The sequence below is a fragment of the Aedes aegypti genome, chromosome 3, assembly GCF_002204515.2.
Source record: "Aedes aegypti strain LVP_AGWG chromosome 3, AaegL5.0 Primary Assembly, whole genome shotgun sequence".
Taxonomy (NCBI): Eukaryota; Metazoa; Arthropoda; class Insecta; order Diptera; family Culicidae; genus Aedes; species Aedes aegypti.
The window spans coordinates 241,997,378-242,019,809 of NC_035109.1; the positions used below are offsets into that span (position 1 = coordinate 241,997,378).

At 36.4% G+C, this 22,432-nt stretch overlaps 1 protein-coding gene across 2 annotated transcripts in view; it reads left to right on the forward strand.

Moving 5' to 3' along the window:
• Window positions 1–276: 276 nt before the first annotated feature.
• LOC5576402 (ankyrin repeat and BTB/POZ domain-containing protein 2) overlaps window positions 277–22,432 on the forward strand; it is a 371,364-nt gene continuing 349,208 nt past the window's right edge. For both annotated transcript variants that reach the window (XM_021849188.1, XM_021849189.1), the window contains exon 1: window positions 277–2,273. The gene's annotated coding sequence lies outside the window, so the exon portion shown is untranslated. The remainder of the gene's footprint in view (window positions 2,274–22,432) is intronic.

Below are 22,432 nucleotides of genomic sequence, written 5' to 3' on the forward strand. Positions count from 1 at the left end.
TGTTTGACCCGATCTGTGAGCATAAGCAGCCGAAAAACTCCGCAAAGACACTCTCAAAAGAAAATCGAGCATTGGAGTGCTGTTTGTGGAAAGTTTACTCTGGCTGTGCCGGTCAGCATGAGCATGAGCATAATATAGTGTGACCCGGTATGCTGCACGAAAAGAGCGAGAACATAACCGGAGAGCAGCTCTGCGCTCTCATCCAGGTCTTGCGAATGGATTGGACCGTGACGGATGGAACGGACCCAGCATGCAAACCATGGCGCACTCTCCGGCGCAGTCTGTTTCGACGAGTCGCGCATGTTGGTGGTGTCGTTTTTGGTTCGGATGCTGCGCCTGTGTGTGCCCTCTAGCATAAGAATTCCTAAGGACGCGGGGTGTTGATGGATTCACCACCCCACATCATCCTTCATACTTTGGAGTGACTGTTAGTTAGTGGTGGATCGTGGATCGGTAGGCGAGAAAACTGTTGCGTTGACTTCGTAATGATGGTGTAGCGCGCAATTGGACGTTACAAAAAAGTGAGTGGAAAAACGATATTTTTTGTGATGCAATTCAATGTTGGAACGGAGTGTGTCCTTTTCTTATTTTTTAAATGAATAATTTCGTTGCGCGGGTAATGATGATTTTTGTCGTTGATTGTGAGCGAGTGCAAGTGGAAGGGAAGAATGTTTTGAATGGTGAAAAATGAGTTCATAAACCGGGTGGAGAAGACGAAAAAGTTGCTTACGACGGGAGAGATACAGAGAAGGAAAGGAAGATCGCACGTTTGTGAGTTTTCGGGTCGAAGAAATTCTTCAGTGATACTTGATGATGATAACGATAATGGTGACAAAAGAGAATAACAATAAAATTTATTTCGCTTGAGATAAAGCCAAGAAGAAATACCACGCAAAGGGTTAAGCGAAAGAGCGAATGATTTTTTTTTCGAATCGCGAAAGTTGTTGGAATGGAGAAGGAATTTCGCCGTCCTTAAAAATGTGAAGTTGCCCCAGCGAGAGAGATAAAACGCGAGTGAAGAATGAGAGTAATACGTGGTTGTGAGTTGCTTAAGAATGTTTATCACTAACGGAAAGGCAAAGCATAATCTACAAACCGTGAAAAATAATTGAGCAAGTGATAAATGTACTAATTGTTTGAATTAATCATCAATTAAAGTGGCTGATTCAGCGTGGAACGATGTTCACTGCATCTGAATCAACATTTCGTGAAAAGCAAGTTCGTGTAGAAGAAGACTCTAAAGTAGAATCCAGGTAATTGACTGCAAATAACAATAGAAGCCAGAAAAGGAATCGAATATCGTGTGTGTGTGGAGTGACTTCAACGGCAGAAACAGCGAACCCCTACTGAGATCTAGACTCATTGTAACCAAACCCCGACCCGTTTCGTACCACCTCAATAGCATTTACACAAAAACAAGTCTATATGATTTGTGTAGGCTTATCCCAGTGGAACTTAGGAGGATTGGTTGTGTGCCAATTGTGTTTTTTATAGAATACGGTGTTTGTGGTTTCCCACCGGTTGCATCAAGCAAAAATCTCATAAAAAGACAAAATCTCCATACGCGATTCTCAGCAAGTGGCCGTAATTCAGTACGCAGCAGCATCCCCACAGCATAGAAATCGGTGCCGTATTACAACGGTCCTCAAACGACTTTAAAAGCATCTGAAACAACAAACGAAGCGATTACGTAAAATAAAGGCACAAGTTGATGCTGGAGCTGGAGAGGGAAAAGATCAAAAACAATTTACAACCTTACAACCTGAACAGAAGACACATCCGAACCGTACACGTACCCTGGAGCTAGAGGAACCCAATCTATAGAAGAGCATCAGGTAACGTGGTAGAAGCAAGCATTTCGATTATTTTGTGTTGTTTCTCTTCGTGTGGTGTTGGTGAACCTCCTTGGCATCGTCAGGTCGAGCCGAAGAAGAAATCAGTGCCAGTGTGGTTGTTTGCAGTGTCTCACAGAGAGTTTGAAGGCTCCTACCAACTCTCTTCTAGATATTTAGCCGGGCAGGACGGTGAAGACGACGACGTGGAAGAAAATCGACAAAATAAAAACACTGGATATCGCGGGACGCGAACGCTGATCGAAGAAACGGGCACGGGAACATCGACGACACTCTCTTTGGAGAACCGTCGAGACGAGAAACCCTAGGAGAGGCGGGTAGGGCCGCAGGAATTCGGTTGTAACGCAGCGGGAAACCTGATTTTTCGCTTTGCTTTTGAGCAGCCAGGAGAGTGTACGCGCGCGAGCTATACAGCGAGAGGTAAGTGCCCTTCTTCAGGTTTTTCGTTTTTTCTCCGGGCCCGAGGTTCGTCGTCAATCTGGTCGGTCGGCCGTTGAAGTCTCCGTTGATGGTTGGTTGACTTCTGTGTTGGTTCAGTTTTTGGATATTTTGTTTGAGATGCTTTCGTGTGTCATTTTTTTTCTTTCTTCTCGGTCGTTTTACCTGTTCGAGAAAGGATTCGTTTCAAGTTTGACGGGCTGGCTCTGACTGCTGCGGGATCATTTGGGTCATTATTTCACCTCCTAATGACTAGAAAATGAAGGGTTTTATTTCATTTTTTACGACTTTGCGGACGGGCGATGTCAAGTGATCGGTTTGATCGGAAGGTCGAGAATGGAATTCGGTACTATCAGCGGTTTTGTATTGCATGATTTATGAAGGAATCGATTGACGATGGGTTCTAACCACATTGTATCATAAAATGTTTAATGATCTGTGTTTTCATGAATCTCAGACAAAACATAAATTATGTAGACAGAGATAAGACAGTATGAGATATGTGAAACCCTGCTAGAGATTCAAAGAACTGGACTGAACAAAGTACGGAGGGTTTAAATGTTGCGTAGATCATAGTCTCTAATGTATTAGTGTGATATGCCCTTATACTAAATTGTCTTATTTTTTAACAGAATATAAAAAAAGAAACATTTAAAAACGAGAAGTTCTCGATATCTTTAAAAGTTTGAATCTAAAATGCCGTAAATTTTCTACTTCTTTTCCAAGATAGTTCAAAGTTGCGGTAAAACAATTCAGGTCAATCGGAGCACCACAAGCCATGTTCCAAATATTCCTAACCGTAAATACTTAAGATTACATTTTTCTTAGTTGCTGTCTTTTAAAACTTTGAAATGGTGATCGTGAAATATAGTATGAAATTAGGTTGGTAATCTTCCCTGGAAACAATTCGCAAAAGGAAAAATGCGCTCAGGTTCACAGCCAGTCTGAGATTCATGAAATGAATTTCAGAGCAGATTATTAGATTTTGAACCACTGATAGCAATGAATGAATCTCTTGAAACAATAAGTGTTTTAAACAGCATTTTGTTGCAAATTGTACTTGTCCATGCACTTTTGCAGTGAAATTGACTGCGCAAACATTTCCAGATCAATGTGAACTGTTTGAGTGGTCGAAATAATTTGAATGCTACTTACCTCTATGCTGGCACTTATCGGTTTTCTCTCCTTTTCCTCACAACCATAGATTATTGTTTTCTCTTTTCGCACCTTGAAATATACAACAACCCATGCAACTAACGGCAACAGATGCCAAGCAACGAATTTATCGCAATTATTTATTCCACATATGTATTTTTTAGACAAGATTCGTCAGAAACACGCAATGGGAAGGTGTATAACTTTGACAATGCTTATTGTGGTTAGCCTTAATGAGAAAGAACAGTTCATCAAAAAATAAAAACAAGTCTATCGCACCCATAAATTAAGGATCTTTTATTGGAGACCACATTTTATGCCAACTCAAGATATTATTTTGTTCGTGAAAAGTATCATTTTAAACACTTCTTTCATGTCATCTTCTGTGTTATGCAACACTATAATCCTAGTTGTATGTACAATAAATTTAGCAATAGCTTAATAATAATTAACAATTAGTGATTATATATTGTATTTCATATGCTATAGCAGTTAAGATTTTTCACAGGCGAATTAAATTCATTTGCTTCTAAGATATAAAAAAGCTTACAAGTAATTTGAATTTTGTTACACGAACCATTTACCATGATAATGAAAGATTACAATTGCAGATACTGCTTTATAATTTTCTTATCCAGATCGTGTGTGGGTTTTTGAAAAACAGAACTAAAAGTGTTCAGAATATTTATAAAAATGTTGAATCTTTTTTGAGTTTGAATTCAGGATTCAAATGGTTAATATTGCGATAAAAATCAAGCAACTCGTCCTTTATACCATTATAGAATGTACACAACAATCAAAAACGGATGAAATGTTGGATATGAAAAGAATGGAGAATTTTGATTAGTCCATACCCAGTAAACACACGATCGTATATAATAGGATATAAGAGTACAAAGGTGGAGGCGATATACATACATGCTCCATTAGGCTGCATGCAAAATGTACGTATATTGCCTCCACATTTGTACTCTTATATCCTATTATATACGATCGTGTGTTTACTGGGTAAGTTTTATAATCGTTAAATCGGCTGAACTAAAAAGCCTTCAACAGCTTAATCAATTATTATGAAAAGAAGACAGGGTTGGTGGTCTAATGACTACCACTTCTGCTTCATAAGCAGAACGTCATGGGTTCAATCCCAGGCCTGACGCTTTTTTCTTACTTTGTAGTTGTATCTTTCAATGGTTTCTATTGAACTTTAAAAAATCATAACATTGCCAATTATTGACCGATCTTGAATCTTTTGGTCTCAAACAAACTGCATGCTCTTCAAGATTTATTATGTTTAAGAAAAACGGGGATTGGCTACTTGGTTTCGGAGTTATTGCGGATTCAAAAATACCCCATTTTTTCGTTCCAGAAGTGATGGTTCTGGCGATAAGAAAATTATTCATTGTGTACTTTTTATAAGTAAAAAGCTGGCAGAAGGTGAAAGACATTGTGTCTCCTTGATTTTGGATATTTCGGATACCCGGTCACCTGGAACCGGTTCCTGGATGTACCCAAAGAGGACATTTTATGAAACTTGAATAATAGTACCGTGCGACGGCTCAAAATTAATATTTTTTTATCCTGAACATCATAGCTATAAGGCCATGAACCAATATGAGGTTCTGCCACATCAGGATATCCTGGGTTCCGATAGGGTCTCACACTTTTACGATATGAGTAAGTAGGATTACAAAAATGACCGACTGAGGCCTTGCCGGAACCGATTTCGGGATATCCGGACGTGGCCAGAACCTCATATTGGTTCATGGCATTATATCTACGATGTTCAAGATAAAAAATCGTGAATTTTGAGCCGTCACACGATTTAAATGAGTAGTATTACAAAATAATGGTCATTTGGCATAAAGTCGTTTGGCATAAAGGCCGTTTGGCATAATGAGTCTGAAATTTAAAATTTCTTAAGATGGAATTCGTTTTTACGTTTCTTTTGAATCTTTCTGGTGATATCAGGCTTGTTTTGGAGTGTATTGACACAAAATGATCTTGAATAAACTAAAGCATATTAGGAAAGTTATTGCCAATAGTATTTTATTATTTATCCGGAAATTACCCTTCTTTCAAATATTAATTCTTCTTTTGAGTTACGCTATTGGAATATTTTTTAACACTGAAGCTCTTGATATATTTAGCACAAATTTACCCTTTTTTTGAACGATCTGTTTTTTTTTTTCTTTCTAAATATGATGTATTATTATTATAGGTATAAAAATGTTGATTTAAAATTTAAACAAATTTCAACTTCTTTTATACACATCTTTGGAGCCATATTTTTTAAGTAATTTATTGTTTCCAACTGAAAAAGGTGGCATTCGATAACATTGATCTGCTCAAGTTATCAGCGAAAAGAGAATTCGATTACTGCAGTTACTTCGATAGGTTGTGCTACTTTTCCCCGAATGTTAGTTCCGCGAATATCGTTTCCCCGAACGCTTGTTCCCCGAATATCCTGTTTCCCGATTAGCCTATTTCCTCGAAAAAGTGTTTAGCACTCATAATTATCGTAACTTTATACATTTCAGAATGGTGAACGAACTGGCCATCTAATATGTAGCCTTCTTCATTTAATTGGCGGTTCTTTCAGCATTTTTGCCAACATGTGTATAGCCGAGAATGAGAGAATATCTCCTTCATTTGATAGCTTATCGTTCTTTCTCGTTTACTATCCAGTCACTGAAAACTATTATAGCACCTATTTAGAATGCACCACTTTTCAGGGAAAACGGTCATTCGGGGAACCGATATTCAGAAAAACGATATTCGGGAAAAAGTAGCACAATCGCTTCGTTGATTCTTAATGCAATTGATGATGTCTTGTCGTTTTATTATGCCGCAATAATTTTAAGCGTCCAATATTTGGTCGGCGTTAAGTCAGAGTGGACCAAGTGACATTTTTCAAATTCTGAGAAAAATGGGTTTAAAGTCTAACGCTCTGTGATTTTTGAACTCGTTTAAAATTTGGTTCAATATTTCCACACATCTTTGTGTTACTTTCAAACAATATGATGTGAAGCGATAATCATAAAAAATCATAATCCAAACCTCTGATAGAACGATTTTCTGATAGACTATGTGCACTTGGTTCACTCTGACTGAACTAAAAACCACCGTTCAGTGAGTTGGTTCACTCTGACTGAACAATTTCTAGGAAAATAACAATCATTCAATGCTTGCATGGTCAAACTGGGTGCATATCTCTAAGAAAAACAGATTATCAAGAACCTTCGACACCAGTATCGTAAATTCTTTAAGAATCCATATTGTCAATACTAAAATCAGTGGCATTACGATAGCTTGAAAATTAAGGTTTTGCAGGGTCAGAGTATTGATGGCCAGAAATATTCAAAAATGTGTTCAGTCAGAGTGGATCAAGTGAAAATCTTGAGTACCGACCAAAATATACTGGTCCAATAAGCTGGTTCAAGCACATTCCATACATACACCATAGAACTACCATAAACTTCTATCGGACTCTGAAATTGACTCAAAAAATGCAATAATCAATCAGTGTATTGCTTTTCAACACATGGTCCACTCTGTCTGCACAGAAATTGTTGCATTTTCTGACCACCCATCGAAATATGATAAATGGTTAAAAATCAAAATCAAATGCATCGAAATAAATTATATTTATAAATTTCTTTTGTTGGATAAGTAGAAGAATCATTCGAAGTCGAGAAATCTGACAAATTTCTAGAAATGTTTTTCATTTCCTTGCATTCCTCAGCGCGCTGATCATTTTCGCTGATATGGTAATAAGCACATGGTCCACTCTGACTGCACACTTTTATCGAGTTTTATTGATCATCCAAAGTAAATTTGTTACATATCTCACGCAGTTGACCGCATTCTTAAAATCTGATCGAAGTAAAAAGGAGGTAAGGTAATTTCGCATCTAATGAGAGAATAATCCAATTTTCCTAAGTTTTGTACTTGGTCCCTTCTGACTTAACGCCGACCATTTCATTGCTTTAATCATAAATTTTGCCTTCTTTTAAAAATAGAATTCTTTATATTTACACTATTTCAAATTTTATTATTTAGTAAAGCTAAATAATAACTATTTTTATAGTTTGCTGTTTTATAAATTCTTGTAAGACGTGCCGTTTTAATGATGATTATTTTAGAACCTGCAAATATTCAACATATATTTTTCTGCAAACACATTTTGCCACAAATATTTGCTTTTAAAAATGTATTGTTCATTTGAGCAGCATAACTGAGAAGATTTTTTTTTGCGTTACAGCCTTAAACATTTTAAACGATGAATAATCTGCCTTTGTATATAGCCTATTTTTGCATTATGCTGCAGTAATAGATCGTTGGATTGGAGCTTTTGATATTTTGCAAACAAGTTTTCCCTTCTTTTATCAAGTAATTTTCATCAAGTGTTACGTCCAAACTGGGGAAGAGCTTAATCTGCAGCGAATTATTCTATGAGCGTTCCCTTTATTAATAACTGCGAATTTTGTTTGCCAATTTACTATTTTCAAATATGTATATCACAACAAGCTCAAATATATTCTATGTTCTGGGATGTAGAAAAAAATATTATTCCGAAAAGATCTTCCACCAGACCCGTCACATGTTTTATTTAGTAATGCTCTCTAATGTCACAACAATTTTTGGCATTCATAGCTTGGAAAAAATCTGAACGAACATCACACTTGTTTTGTCATATGCTCGGTGGTGTTGATCTCGGTAAAAGCTTCAAAAAATGAGGATATTCATTCTATGTCCATCATTATGCCAAACGGCCATTATGCCAAATGACCATTATGCCAAACGGGGTCCAATCATTTACTTAGTTAAGAGTTGCTGAATATATAGCAATTTAAAAAATATCACTGCACGTCTAGTTTTTGAGATATTGGCTGTTGAAAATGCAAAATTCGTCTATTTCAGCCAACTTGCATGCAAGTTTGCCAGCTTGTATGGCAATTTATTTGCTTAATTTGCCACAGAATTCAAGCTTTATGTGTATAACAATACTTATCTGAAAAGTTCATAATACTATCGATGCTCAAAAGTTGTTTTTTGGTGTTTGATCAAAGAATTCTATTTTGCCATATAAGATAAACAAATGCTTCAAATTTCATGCGGCGTGCGATTTTTCATAGCCATTTGAAGGTCATTAAACCCCTCTCGACAATATTTTAAAGTGTGATTTTTGATTATTCTGGTAAGAATAAAAGGCAAAAATATTCATGCTAAAACATTGTTTGCCTTGAATGCTCACCCCACCATCTATTAACTGTGTAATATTTCTTTAGAGGCAAGAAGATCGTTTCAATCTTAATGGAGTCCAGAGATATTCATTTATAAACATATAATTCACATCAAAAATAGGGTAAAATGACCTTCCATCAGTCAATAGCATACGAAAAATCACGTATCGTGAACACTATCCTCATTTTTGCCAATTTCTTCTTTAGTGGTAAAAATATCAATTATATCCTAGACGAATACAGAGATATTGATATATAAATATATCAATTCCATTAAAATAGGGTAAAATGACTTTTGATTGGCAAAACCCGTACGAATAAATAATGTGCCGTGAACAATCACCTCACTATCGATTTGCCCATGAAACAATCTTCCTTTCACGGTTAAAATATCAATTCTCTCCAAAAGGAATCCAGAGATATTGATTTATGAATACATCATTTTAATTGAAAATAGGGTAAAATGACTTTCAATTGGCCAGAACAATAAGAAAAAATTATCTACCTCTTTATCGATTTACCCATGAAAAAATCTTTCTTTTTCGGTAAAACGATCGATGCTATCCTAAAGGAATCCAGAGATATTGATTTATGAATATATCATTCCCATTGAAAATAGGGTAAAATGACCGTCAATTGGCCAAAACGATACAAAAAATATCGTGCCGTGAACATTTACTTCACTATCTATTTGCCCGTGAAAAAATCTTCCTTTGAAGGTAAAAAGATCAATTCTATCTTAGCGGCATCCAGAGATATTGAATTTTAAGAATTTTTTTTTTGCAAAAATGTCCACTGTGCAGTATTTTACACAACTTTGGCTACCTGTAGCTAAAAATTGTGACGTGCAGGAACAATTCTGAGAACGGCATCAGATTCAGCGATCCCAAATCTACTAAAGACACATAATTTAACCCTCGAGACAAGCGAAAATGTCATTTTTGTTACGCTGTGTAATTGGCCAAGTTTTTTTTTAATGAAAAGTCTGACGTTGGAGGTTTGAGAGTCAATTTCCTCGCATAGAACGGTATCTTCTGAATTCATCAGTGCATTATCTTTTTTTTCGTATGAACGTATAAAGGAAATCGAATCAATCCGTACCTGCTGTCTAATGAACATTGTTATCATAAACTAAGTCGTATAAGATTACAGATAAATTCGTTATAAAATTGTACACTCATATAAATTATGTATGTACATATATCGCCTCCACATTTGTGCGCATCTTATACGGAATCTTTGCATCGCATAACGCAAATGGTGATTTCGATATATGTATATTCTGGTTGTCTGGGTAATTCACAAAATTTCTAGAATGTTCCCTAGAGTTTCCTTCAATGCAGTTACCAACTGCGTGGTAACTATTACCGTCCTGATTCGGTATGATAATTATATTTATTCAAAAATGAAACCTCAGCTTACCGTACACATATAGGGTTCAAAGCTAATCTCATCAATGCCCATTTTGGAAGCTGTTTCCCTCCGGTCAAGCTCGACTGAAGCTAATGTTATTGACCGGGAAGGCTATTTATGGCGCGCTAACTTCTGCGCCTTATGCCCCCAAGAAGATCGAATCCAGCTGGGTGAAATCCGTTACACGCGCTCACTGCGGGATAATCGCGAACAAATCCCTGCTGCCATCCTCCTCCAAGCAAACGAACAACTCACAACCGAATAATGCACTGATTCTGACACGATAGATAAACCACACGACGATGGATGCCAAAGGTACAGTGTTGGACAATACATTAGCAAATGAAAAGTTTTTCTATACAAAATTACCAGCTTTGGTAGGCTAGATCTCAGTTATTTATGGACCAATTTGAATGAAATAGCATTTTAACATACATTTTTGAGTATCCTATCACGAGTTCAAAAGCAACGAAGGTTTGAGTAAAGTAAAATTTTAAACGAAAAATTATAAGCTATCTATCCAAAAATATAAAAGCTCTATACAAAAACTGGCTTTGGCAAATTTGTTTATCTCGTCTAAATCTACCACTTTGCTAAAGATATCATTAAACTATTTTTATATTTTTTTTTGAGTTATGTCTATTATAAGAAGTAAAAAAACACTTTGGTCAAAGCGTTATTGCTTTTGAACAAGTGATTATAAAAATCATGCAAAACCATATGTTGAACTTCAAGTTATGTCTTAAAACTGTTTAAATTGATCCATAAATACCGTAATCCGGGGTATCATTGATCAGCGGGGTAACATTGAGCGGAATGACCCATCTCGTAAAAAGTTCGTATCGCCCTTTATTGAAGGAACATTTTCAAATCATGAATGGTGCTTCTCTTTCTTATATTCATAAGCTAATGAAAGTGAAGATTTTTGCGCAAATTGCGTTTACCTTATGCGTAAATTTGTCAACTTTTCGAAACAATGATTTCAATGGGTAAGGATGACGCTACCGAACATTCACGTCTCACATAAGTTCTGCAAACGATACGAGCAAGAAAAATGTGGTTCTTACTAAAAATGGCATCGCCGAAAACGATACCGTTGTCAAAACTTTCATAAGTATGCTCAATTAGACAACATTAACGAATTACTGTTAAGAATATAGAATTCCAATAGGAAATTACCTACTTTTAGGCGTATTCCGTGGTTCGTTGTGTTATTAATTTTAAAATTACTTAAAAAGTAAATGACTCGTAAGCGTTTGGCCTTCATATTCGGTTTCGGGGGTAATGATTTAAGTAAGCAACGACATTTCCAATATTACCGAACATTGTTTACATAGGTGATCAATGTTACCCCATATCAGCTAAATCAAAAATTCACCTAAAACATTTTTTTAAACATGCTTAAGTCTTTCAAAAAACATAATACAGTATATAGTCACGAGCTATGAGTGGCAGTACTTGTTTTAAATATATAAAATTTGCTAGCGGGATTTGGGGCAAGTGTGCCACCTTAAGCAATTTGTTCTCTAACTTTGTCTTAAGCTTAAAAAATCCACCAATTTAGCCTCTTGATGTTAGTTTCACATCTTTACATGAGCACTGTGCCATTAAAAAAGAAAATAATTTAAAAAAGGATTAGTTTTGGAGCTTCTCAAATATCATCCAAAATAACCTAAATTTCAACACTATGGGGCAAGTGTGCCACCCATATGGGGCAAGACGGCCACCGAATGAACATTCATGTAATTTTACTTGTAATGATTTTTTTTTGTTTCCTGTTGATATTGCTAACAAATCAGTGCCTAATTGATAATTTGAAAAATATTTTTAAGTTTACCGTCATAAGTGGATGCTTTATAACAACGTTCATCACGTGCGAAACTTTTTACTAGTCAATTCGAATAACTAAAATGGTTATTTTTGTCTCAATTCAATACAATATATAAATCACCCTTTTATTACGGTGGATGTGTATAATATTACACAAGAGCAGCAATAAATAACGGTAAAAAACCGATAAAGATTAATAAAACAGTTATTAATACGCCTAAAACCATGTTATTATCGAATATTTGGAGAAAAAATCACTTTGGGAGCAAACATGTTTGATATTCCCCTTCTACATTGCAGAAAACACAACTGTTGCGTCATTTTGGTTCATTATTGTGATTTTGTTGATGGTGTTTATATTTTTTTTGAATTTCATTCCAACCATTTTTGTTTACCAAATAGGTGGCACACTTGCCCCAAAAAGTATAGATTTAAAACAAACTGGATTTCGTATGTAAAACTAAATATTTTTTCGTTCAAATGTCACAATAACTAACACATTTATATAGCTTGACGATGTACAGTACGTTACAAAAATCTGTCATTAATTTACCTTTCACCATGCTTTTTAGAAACAACGAAATCTTATAAAAAATCACTAAAATTTGATTATTTTTACAAAAGTCGATGTAAATACGTGAAAAATAGAGCAATTTTCGTCATATTTTGATCATTGTATTACGACCTATAAGGGAACATATTGTTAAACTCAAAGAGAAAATATATTTTGTAGTTTTTATAAAAATCAGGGGTGGCACACTTGCCCCTATGGCACACTTGCCCCAAATTCCGCTACATTTGCATTTTCAAACGAAATATTTAAGAAATATTCAAAAAAAGTTGCAAATGTATTGTCCAATACTGTACACATAATCCACACCCGGGTCCGAGTTCAGTTCAGTTGTGGCGAGGAGCGGACGAGGATTTTATAGCATTAAATTTGCATACAAACATGTTCCTGGCTGGTGTTGCTAAAGCTGAATCGAGTCCCCAACAACGCCAACACCAACGATTGGCAGCGGACTCTGTATAAGGCAACCGCGGCCTCACAGAGGTCCACTTTTCAAAAAAAGTTAACAAATTGGGTTGAAATTTATAATTTTGCCTTAAAAACCAAAAATTTTAAACAAAGAAGTTTTTGACGCAACCTGATATCAAACTAAAAACCTTGCAATTGAAAGTCCCGTGCATACACCACGCGCCAATCGACGCCTTGAAACAGAGTGATGCTAAAGCGTTCATGTTGCAATATTCCTTTCATTCTTCATAAGACAAGATGTATGAATTTCGATAGTCTAATTCGATTAGTATACAAATTGCTCCCCACGGAGATATTCTGCTATAAAGCCGTTTTAAGCCTAAGGAATCGATTCGAGAAGAATTCTCTTGCCTAAACAGTAGTTTTTTGAAAAATTTGAGAGGCTCAAATTGTATGAAAGACAGAACTTTGTTAAAATTTAATAAAAAGAGTTGTGATTATGCTCGTAATAGGATCTGTAATCCTAAAACCTGATCCACAACATTTGCCATGATCAAAACATGTAAAACATAAGGAATGCGTAGTGTTTTCTCATGATTTTCTAAATCTGGACCACCGTGGGCCGGCGGCTTGTCTCTATGAATGGACGCGGTTAGTCATGCACGCTGACAACAACAGTGACGGCATGGCTTTGGCTCTATGCCTATGAGGGAACAAAAACAAGCTTTTACGGTGGGCATTTTTCACTGTCAAGAATGTCTTGTATGGCCGGACAGGGCACATCTTTTCATTGTCATCTCGTATCTGTCTCGGCCGGGCTGGACCCTGAGCGATAGGGTGGTCAGGATGGTGATCGGTAGGTTTGAAGTGCAAAATTCGGCAGTTATCGGTTAACTTCTACTTCGTCTTGGCATTATGTCCTCACTGGGACGGAGCCTGCTTCTCCGCATAGTGGCCAAATTTGCCATTTTCGTATGCGCATATCGTGTGGCAAGTACGATGATGCTATATGCTCATGGAAGTCAAGGTAATTTCCATTACGAAAAGATCCTGGACCGACCGGGAATCGAACCCAGACACCTTCAGCATGGCTTTGTTTTGTAGCCACGAACTCTTACCACACGGCTAACGAACTAAACTAATCAAACTGAATAAAAAGTGTTGGAAATAAGTTTTATATCTTGGAACATAGATTTGATATACCATATTTAATTTCAAAAGTTATTTCAGTGCCAAAAAATGCCTGCAAAATCCAAAAAAAATTGATCGTTTGTTTCAAAAACAACTCAATATGTTAAATATGGAGTCTCAGAATTTTAATATGCTTGTTCATTGAAGTATTACTCATCGAAAAGCATACAAAATAAACCATTCTGTTTGATTCCTCCGCGTTTTCGAGCCATCCTTACACTTAACTTTCTAATGGTGGGTGAAGATTTTGATTCCACAACATGAATAATTTTAAGTAAATAGAAATGTGTGAACTTTACATGATTCTTATTCCGGATGCTTTTTTATTCATGCCTCATATTCCGGACACTTCGATTCGAATTCCGGACAGACCAGAAAAATAATAAATTAAATTGAAATAGTCCAACAATAGATTTGCATAAATATCTATGGAAAATACTTATCAAAACGAGCCTCAAAAGTGAGAACTTTTGAACGACAAAAATTGAAACAATTCGTATTCCCATTACAAAGTAGAGTTTCCGGAATTTGAAGCTGTCTGTAATATGGGTTTTTAAATAGATTTTTCTTATGTTCTACAAAGTTGTTTTAATCAACAGAATACGCATTTCTTTAGAAGTCATAAAAATGTTTTATTTTCGGAGTTAAATGATATTTTATGTTGAAAAATCGACTATTTCACCTTCCTCTAACATTTAGAAGGGCAATTTGGGACAACATTTTTAGCTTGAATATAAAAGAGTAACTCAACAACTATCAAATCCATAGTAACTAACACGTGGCACTGCTTTCCTTGACTACAAAATATGTTCTGTAAAATGTTTAAAAATTAAAATTATGCTGCCTTTAATACCGTGTATTTTTTAAATACGCCATTTTTTATGGGTCTGGGTCATTTGGCATAAAGCCATTTGGCATAAAGTCATTTGGTATCACGCCGTTTGGCATAAAGCCATTTGGCATAAAGTCATTTGGTATCACGCCGTTTGGCATAAAAGCCATTTGGTATAAGGTCATTTGGCATCACGCCATTTGGCATTAAAGACATTTGGCATAACGGTCAATTGGCATAATGTTCATTTATCATAAACAAATTTAATAAAGAACAGGCATATTTTTAAATAAAGGATTTAATTCTAGTTATGCCAAATGACCGTTATGACAAATGGTTATTACTAGGGACAATGGAAATTCGCGGCAAAATTTTTAAAATTTCGCGGGAGGCCAAAACGATAAACTCAAAATTTCGCGGCTTTGTCGCGGTCCCATACATTCGACCATATTTTACAAAAATACACATTTTCAGTGAAAAAAAACCTGTAAATGTGTAAATTTCATGGAATTTAATTAAACATAGTTTTTATTTTACAAATCAAGATGATAAATTTATTATTTGAGGGGTAATGGAAAGTTCAAAACGAAAGTTGTAAGCCAGAAAGACGTCCAAGTTAAAACTACATGGATAATATTTACTATAGAACTTCGACTTTAAGATGAATAAACAATTTTCATAAGCAAAAACATTGAAATTCCTTGTGATTTTCATATAAATTCTCCAAATTCAACTATTTTCGTGGCATTTCGCGGGATTTCCTAAATTTCGCGGAAATGCTCAAATTTCGCGGATTTCGTGGCTTACGCGAATTCGCGAACCTCCATTGTCCCTAGTTATAACGTCAATTGGCGTTATGCAAAAATAACCTTATGCCAAATTCCTGGAAAATTATATGAAGCCCTGAAGATTTTTTTGTGAGAGATCAAGAAGAATTTTCCGAAAGTGTCCCTAAATAAATATCCCCTAGTCGTGACAAATTTCGATTAAATTTTCGTCTGAAGTTAAGATAATATACATAGTAGATAGGAGAAGGTATCGACCGTGATTGTTTTAATTTTATTTTGTTTTATGGCTATAGCGGTCATGCGACTCAAAGCTAAAGGGAGTCTATAGAAGCAAATGATGGAAACGAATAGGTGCATAGGCGTCGCAAGGGAGCGACAAGATTGAAAATTTGTAATTAGGTGGTGAAAATTGAGCAAGCCATTTTAAAGTCAGTAAGCATCGAAGCGTCCTGTATTTTGCCTAGCTTCTCTACTGGAAAAGGGTTGGCTCAAAGCTTTGAGCTTTGCTACCAACACAGGCAAAATACAGGAGGCTTCAATGTGCTCATATACTGACGGCAATCAACCGAACGGTTCTACCTAATTACAAATTTTCAATCTTGTCGCTCCCTTGCGACGCCTATGCACCTATTCGTTTCCATCATTTGCTTCTATAGACTCCCTTTAGCTTTGAGTCGCATGACCGCTATAGCCATAAAACAAAATAAAATTAAAACAATCACGGTCGATACCTTCTCCTATGTATGAAAAATTTGGCTAATAAGAAATGCAGTTCTAACAGGATCATGTGGTGACTGGCGGGAAGAGCACACATGATAGAGACAAACCATCTCTGACTGCGTGTTAATTCCCAATATCAGTCATCGATCGATAGAACCGTTCGGTTGATTGCCGTCAGTATATGAGCACATTGAAGCCTCCTGTATTTTGCCTGTGTTGGTAGCAAAGCTCAAAGCTTTGAGCCAACCCTTTTCCAGTAGAGAAGCTAGGCAAAATACAGGACGCTTCGATGCTTACTGACTTTAAAATGGCTTGCTCAATTTTCACCACCTAATTACAAATTTTCAATCTTGTCGCTCCCTTGCGACGCCTATGCACCTATTCGTTTCCATCATTTGCTTCTATAGACTCCCTTTAGCTTTGAGTCGCATGACCGCTATAGCCATAAAACAAAATAAAATTAATACATAGTAGATTTAAAGTAGTAGAAATTTTAAATACAAAATGATGTAATTTTCCGTTAAATTGAACTCAATTTGTATTAATTTCAGCCTCAATTTTACGTGAATGACGTATTGTTCAGTATGAATGTAATTAAATTTACTTTGTTTTGATAAAACACTAAGTGATTGGCTTCGAATGAAATAATCTCAGGGTTAATATTCATTTTTTTAAGGTATGCGTTGTTCTCTAAAGGTTTTTCAGCAGTTCCTTCATAAACAGTTCTGGAGAAAATTCCGGAAGAACCTCTAAGAAAAAGTTTCAAAACAAAACATATTTTCGCGAGAATTTCTACAAAAACATGGAGAAATTCCTGAAAGATAGTCCAATTGATTCTTGGTAGAATCTCTGGGAGAATGACTGTTAGAACTACTTGAGGAATTTATTGGAAGTTCATTTAGAATTATCTCTGAAGAAATTTGCTTATAGAAAATATAGGTACAATTATGGTGATAATTGTCGAGAAAATATTGTGAAAAAAAAACTGAATAAATTCAGGACAAAATAATTAGTAAGTAGAAATTCTTTGAAAATCTCCGATAGAAATTCTTGAAGAAATTCATTAAAGAATTCTTGATAAAATGATCAATGTTATCAATTGGAAAAAAAAATCAGATGAATTAATGTATCAGGAAAGCAAAAATTTAAAGATTAATAAATAAAGGTTAAAAAAATGGTAGTATTTTGTAGAGAATATGGAATAATGATAGTTTATTTCCTCTACACTAAACAAAATAGGAACAAAATATGTTATAACTGATTTTGTTATATTCCCTAAATGAAATATAACAAAATATGTTTTAAGCAATTGTTCTCATTTTTTTTATTACAAATTGTGTTATGGTTATGTTTCAAATATAAACAAGTTTAAAACAGCTTTTATTATTATTACTGACTAGTAGTCCCGGCAAACTTCGTCTTGCCATCAAGTAGGCTGTTGTAAAACGTCATGTAATCTCCTATACAAAATGACACATTAATCTTCTCCCGATATCCCTATTATTCCGGATACTTTTCCGAATTTTTCCCTCGCACGAACACGTCGCATCCCTTGTCGAGTTCAACAGTGAAAAGCTTACGTTGATCAGTTGATCCGTTCTCAAGCCATTGCGTGACATACAAACACCACTCCATTTTTATTAATATAGATTTTGTTTTATTTATGTTATAATTTCCTCGATCAACTCACAGTAATTTTAACAAAAAATGAAACAAAATTTGTTATTTGTAACAAATCTTGATATAATTCTGCTACAATTTTGATGTAATCCAATGGTCGGGTAGGCCAAAAATCGGTAGGACTACCGAGAAATCGTTTGACCTGGTCACCCTGTCGAGAGAGCTGCAGTTAGTGGACTTTAATGCGGCTTAGTGACAGCGATTTCTTCGCGTGCAAATAGCTCCCTAGCATAATGTGTGCCTTTCGATTCCAGAGAGTCCGATGCCGACATTCAGCTGACGAGAGCTGTTGTTCGGGAGATTAACGTTAGAAACGTTATTGTGCGAAAGGGTTGAAAATTCCATGAATCGCACACGCACCAACCTAAATTGAGAAATTAATTAGCTCTATGAAATAAAGCTAGCGGGATAACGTTTATGCTCGTTCAGTAAAATATAGTGAGACTCATCTCGGGAAGGCATGCTATAACGTGTTATTCGCTTAAACAACACTAATTTAGCGTCACGCCTAGCCTCGCATACCTGACTGATGGCGGAAAGTGGAAATGCCGGACGCTAGAAATGGGTCTCATCACTATCCGAAGGGGCTGTGTCACATCCCACCGTCCTATAGCTAACCTACCTCTACAACTTCCTCAGTGGAATTAATTTCCCCGACTTGACTGCGCCGGTGAGCATGTTGGTAAACAGCATTGAATGCATCTCGAGGCTCAGAAGTGCACACAACTTGGGGTCCAATAGCTGCAGCCAGACGAACCAGCCGCCTCACCTGATGGCGATTCATTCAGTCGGAAAGATTGTCTCAGATATGGCCACCATCACACTATATTTACCCACCATTTGAGACGAACTTGAATGGAATGGATACGGGCCCGAAGACAGTGCAGTGCAATGGGGCAAGCCAAGTCAACTCACAGTTATCTTCTTCGTATAATAACATTACATAATTTAGTGTTAGATTTGTGGCGGCTCCGAGTTTACATAGGTCGTTTATGACTGTTTTCCACAGTGTGCATTATAAAGAGACATTGTGTATGCATAACGGCAACGAGGGACATTTCAATTGAGTTTGAAAAATTAAAATAATGAAATCTGTTTCGTAAAATGCTCGTAAAATTGTACGAATCTATCGAATCGAAACTTCGCTGTAGAGAAATCGTTAAAGTTCCCCACTTCTCTCTCTTGCTTGGTGCAAGTGTCATGTATGAAATGGGTTTCTTACTTGCGTGGTTGAAGTGCAACTAGCTAGACTTGTGTCTTTACAGCTACATAGTAGCACCTGAATTAAAATCGTAAAAATTATGACATTTCAATTCAGTATTGCTGATGGAGCAACCGATGCATTTTATCTAGTTTAAGGGGCGTGTTATGATTGTTGATAGGAACTTGAATTAGGAACGTGTTTTTCTCTTCGAATGTGTATATGAGAGAAATGTACTCCAATATTTTGTTTAGATGCCTTTTTATTTGTTGTCTTAAATTGTCATATGATTTCATAAGCCGATTGAAGGTCGATTTTAGCCTCTACTATTGGAAATCAATCAGGAAAATTGACGAGTTGTTGAAAACAGGATCAACTTGTAAATGTTGAAGAGATTGTTTGGAGATGTTTTAAAAACGATAAAATATAATTATTTTCAATTTCGTGATTGAAAAGCTTCAAATATTTTCGATTTCAACGAAAATCCCCCTGACATAGAGTTTTGTTCTACATTGAACTTCTTTTAACTCGATTTTGAAGTTACCATCGAGGTAGGGAGAAATTAAAAAAAACTATTATCACAGCAGCTAGTCCATGCGTATACAACATAGCTGGCCTGAAAGTTTGTTTGTAGATCATTAGCTTGTTCTTAATACAATGTTGCGTTTTTCTATAGATAAATGGATATTAACGTTTCATATATTTGTTTCATTTGTGTAGAATGCCCTCGATGTATTTTTCAAAGTAAAATTTTTATCTTGCATGAGTCCTACATACTTAACTTCATTTGACCAATTTATTAGATTCCCTCTCATCGTGACAACATGTCTGCTTGAAGGCTTCAAGTAAAGAGCTTCTGGTTTATGTGGGAATATTATAAGTTGAGTTTTAGAAGCATTAGAAGAAATCTTACATTTTTGCAAGTATGAAGAAATGTATCCATTTTTTTGCAATCTACTACAGATGACACGCAGGCTTCTCCTTTGGCGGATAGGCATGTATCATCCGAAACAAAGATTTTTGACATCCCTGAGGTAACTCAGGTAAGCCAGATGTAAAAATATTGTATGATATTGTTTGTTTATTGTTGTTGTTTTTTATTTACTTCTTTTTAACCGTTTGAGCCGCTCTGGCATAAATTTAGCTGCATAGTTTCTATATTTTTCCACACCACTCTCATTGATTGAAAGCTGTCTCATTAATAACATGTTTGTTTTCATTCTCTAGGCTAGTCTCGGGACCAACAGCTATACTTCCCTTTAATCCCGAAGGAAGTCGTCATTACAACCTTTACGCCATAAGTGACAATCTCGGGATTAGAATTCGATCTCAGGTCCTCGGCGTGAGACTTTTCACCAACTTGGACTGCTTCAGCCATTGTGGTGGTTTTGAACATTGCAACAATCATTTGATTCAATTGTACAGTTATAAAACCAAAATCAGAGAGAGATATTTTACAAGAACTGCTAGGTAGTGTTTAACAATCCTCTGGTACTAAGGCTACATGAAAACTTTGAGTGTGTGACATGTTGCGTAAGGTAAATGGCGAAATACTAAACTTATTGTTGAAACTATACAGCATTACAAGTATAGTTTTTGAATCCTAAACCGAATGGACAAAAGGTTGAATGGACAGAAGGTCGCATGGACAAAAGCTCGAATGGAAAAAAAGGTCGAATGGACAAAAGGACGAATGGACTAACGATCCAAATTGTACAGGTGAAAAGATTATCGTACAGTCAGTTGCTAACATTTTGACCACATATTTCTCCCTTCTCATCTGAAGTTTTTCCTTCTTTTAAATGATAGCTGTTCTTTAGAACTACCGTTTGAAGCAATAAGGCGGTTATTATACAAACAAAATATTAATTTTCTGAACGTCTGTTGTTATTATTTTGATACTCCAAAGCATAGAGTAATTATTATTAGCTTTTTATTTGATACACATTCAATAGAGAATAGAGGTTCTGCCGACGACATTGCACGTAACTTTGAGACGATGGCGGACACGTACATCCAACTAAGGGCTGAAGCTAGGCGAATCGGACTGAACATCAATGTGTCATAGACGAAGTACATGATAGCAAGGGGCTCATGAGAAGACACGGCACGCCCCCCACCTCGAGTTCATATTGACGGTGATGAAATCGAGGTTGTCGAAGAATTCGTGTACTTGGACTCACTGGTGACCGCCGACAACAACACTAGCAGAGAAATCCAGAGACGCATCGTTGCTGGAAATCGTGCCTACTTTGGACTCCGCAGAACGCTCCGATAGAGCAAAGTTCGCCATCGCACGAAGTTGACCATCAACAAGACGCTGATTAGACCGGTACTCCTCTATGGGCACGAAACATGGACCCTACTGCACTCAGGCCTATACGGGTTAACACATGCAGCAGAAAAAGCCTAGGCAAACTGATTCTCCTAGCTGCCTTGAACTGGTTCTGTAACAATACAGGGAACCAGCCTCGACAGAGCGTACCATCTAACGAGTGGCTTGCACCTCGATGCACTTAGAGTTACATAATTCTCAGGAGAACATAAATGAACTAACGAGTCTTCAACCAAACCACCTTTCAATGCATCAGAGTCGTAGTGTGCTGCGCTAGACGGAGGTTCACGAATGTCTAGATGGTCTACATTATACGGTCGAAGACGCGCGATCCGGGTGTTACAATTTCGATTCTCGTTTTAAAATGTTGTCTTTACTTCAATTATTGCGCTGTTTTTGAACAGTGCATACGACGGAGCGCATGAGACGCATTGATATATCTCAAGGAAACCTTGGAACACCAACATAGGTCTTAAAATGTACAGTGACGGGTGAGCCTGAAAGGAATGTGGCTCTTGCACATAAGGCTGCAGCACGTACACAGTAACTCTGGATGCACTACGACCTGAAAAGTCTAACAAAATTATACCCCAAAATAGATCGTTCACCAGCTGAAATTGAACCTTCCTCAGCACGGTCTTTCTGAAAATATGCGCGTTATCGTCACGTCTATTTTAGCTGTAGCGCTTGTGCTTGATGTAGTAACAATTTGCTTTTTCATCTACAGAGTATTTCATTTCGTTCTTCGTTTTTTCCATTCTACCTTTTGTCCAT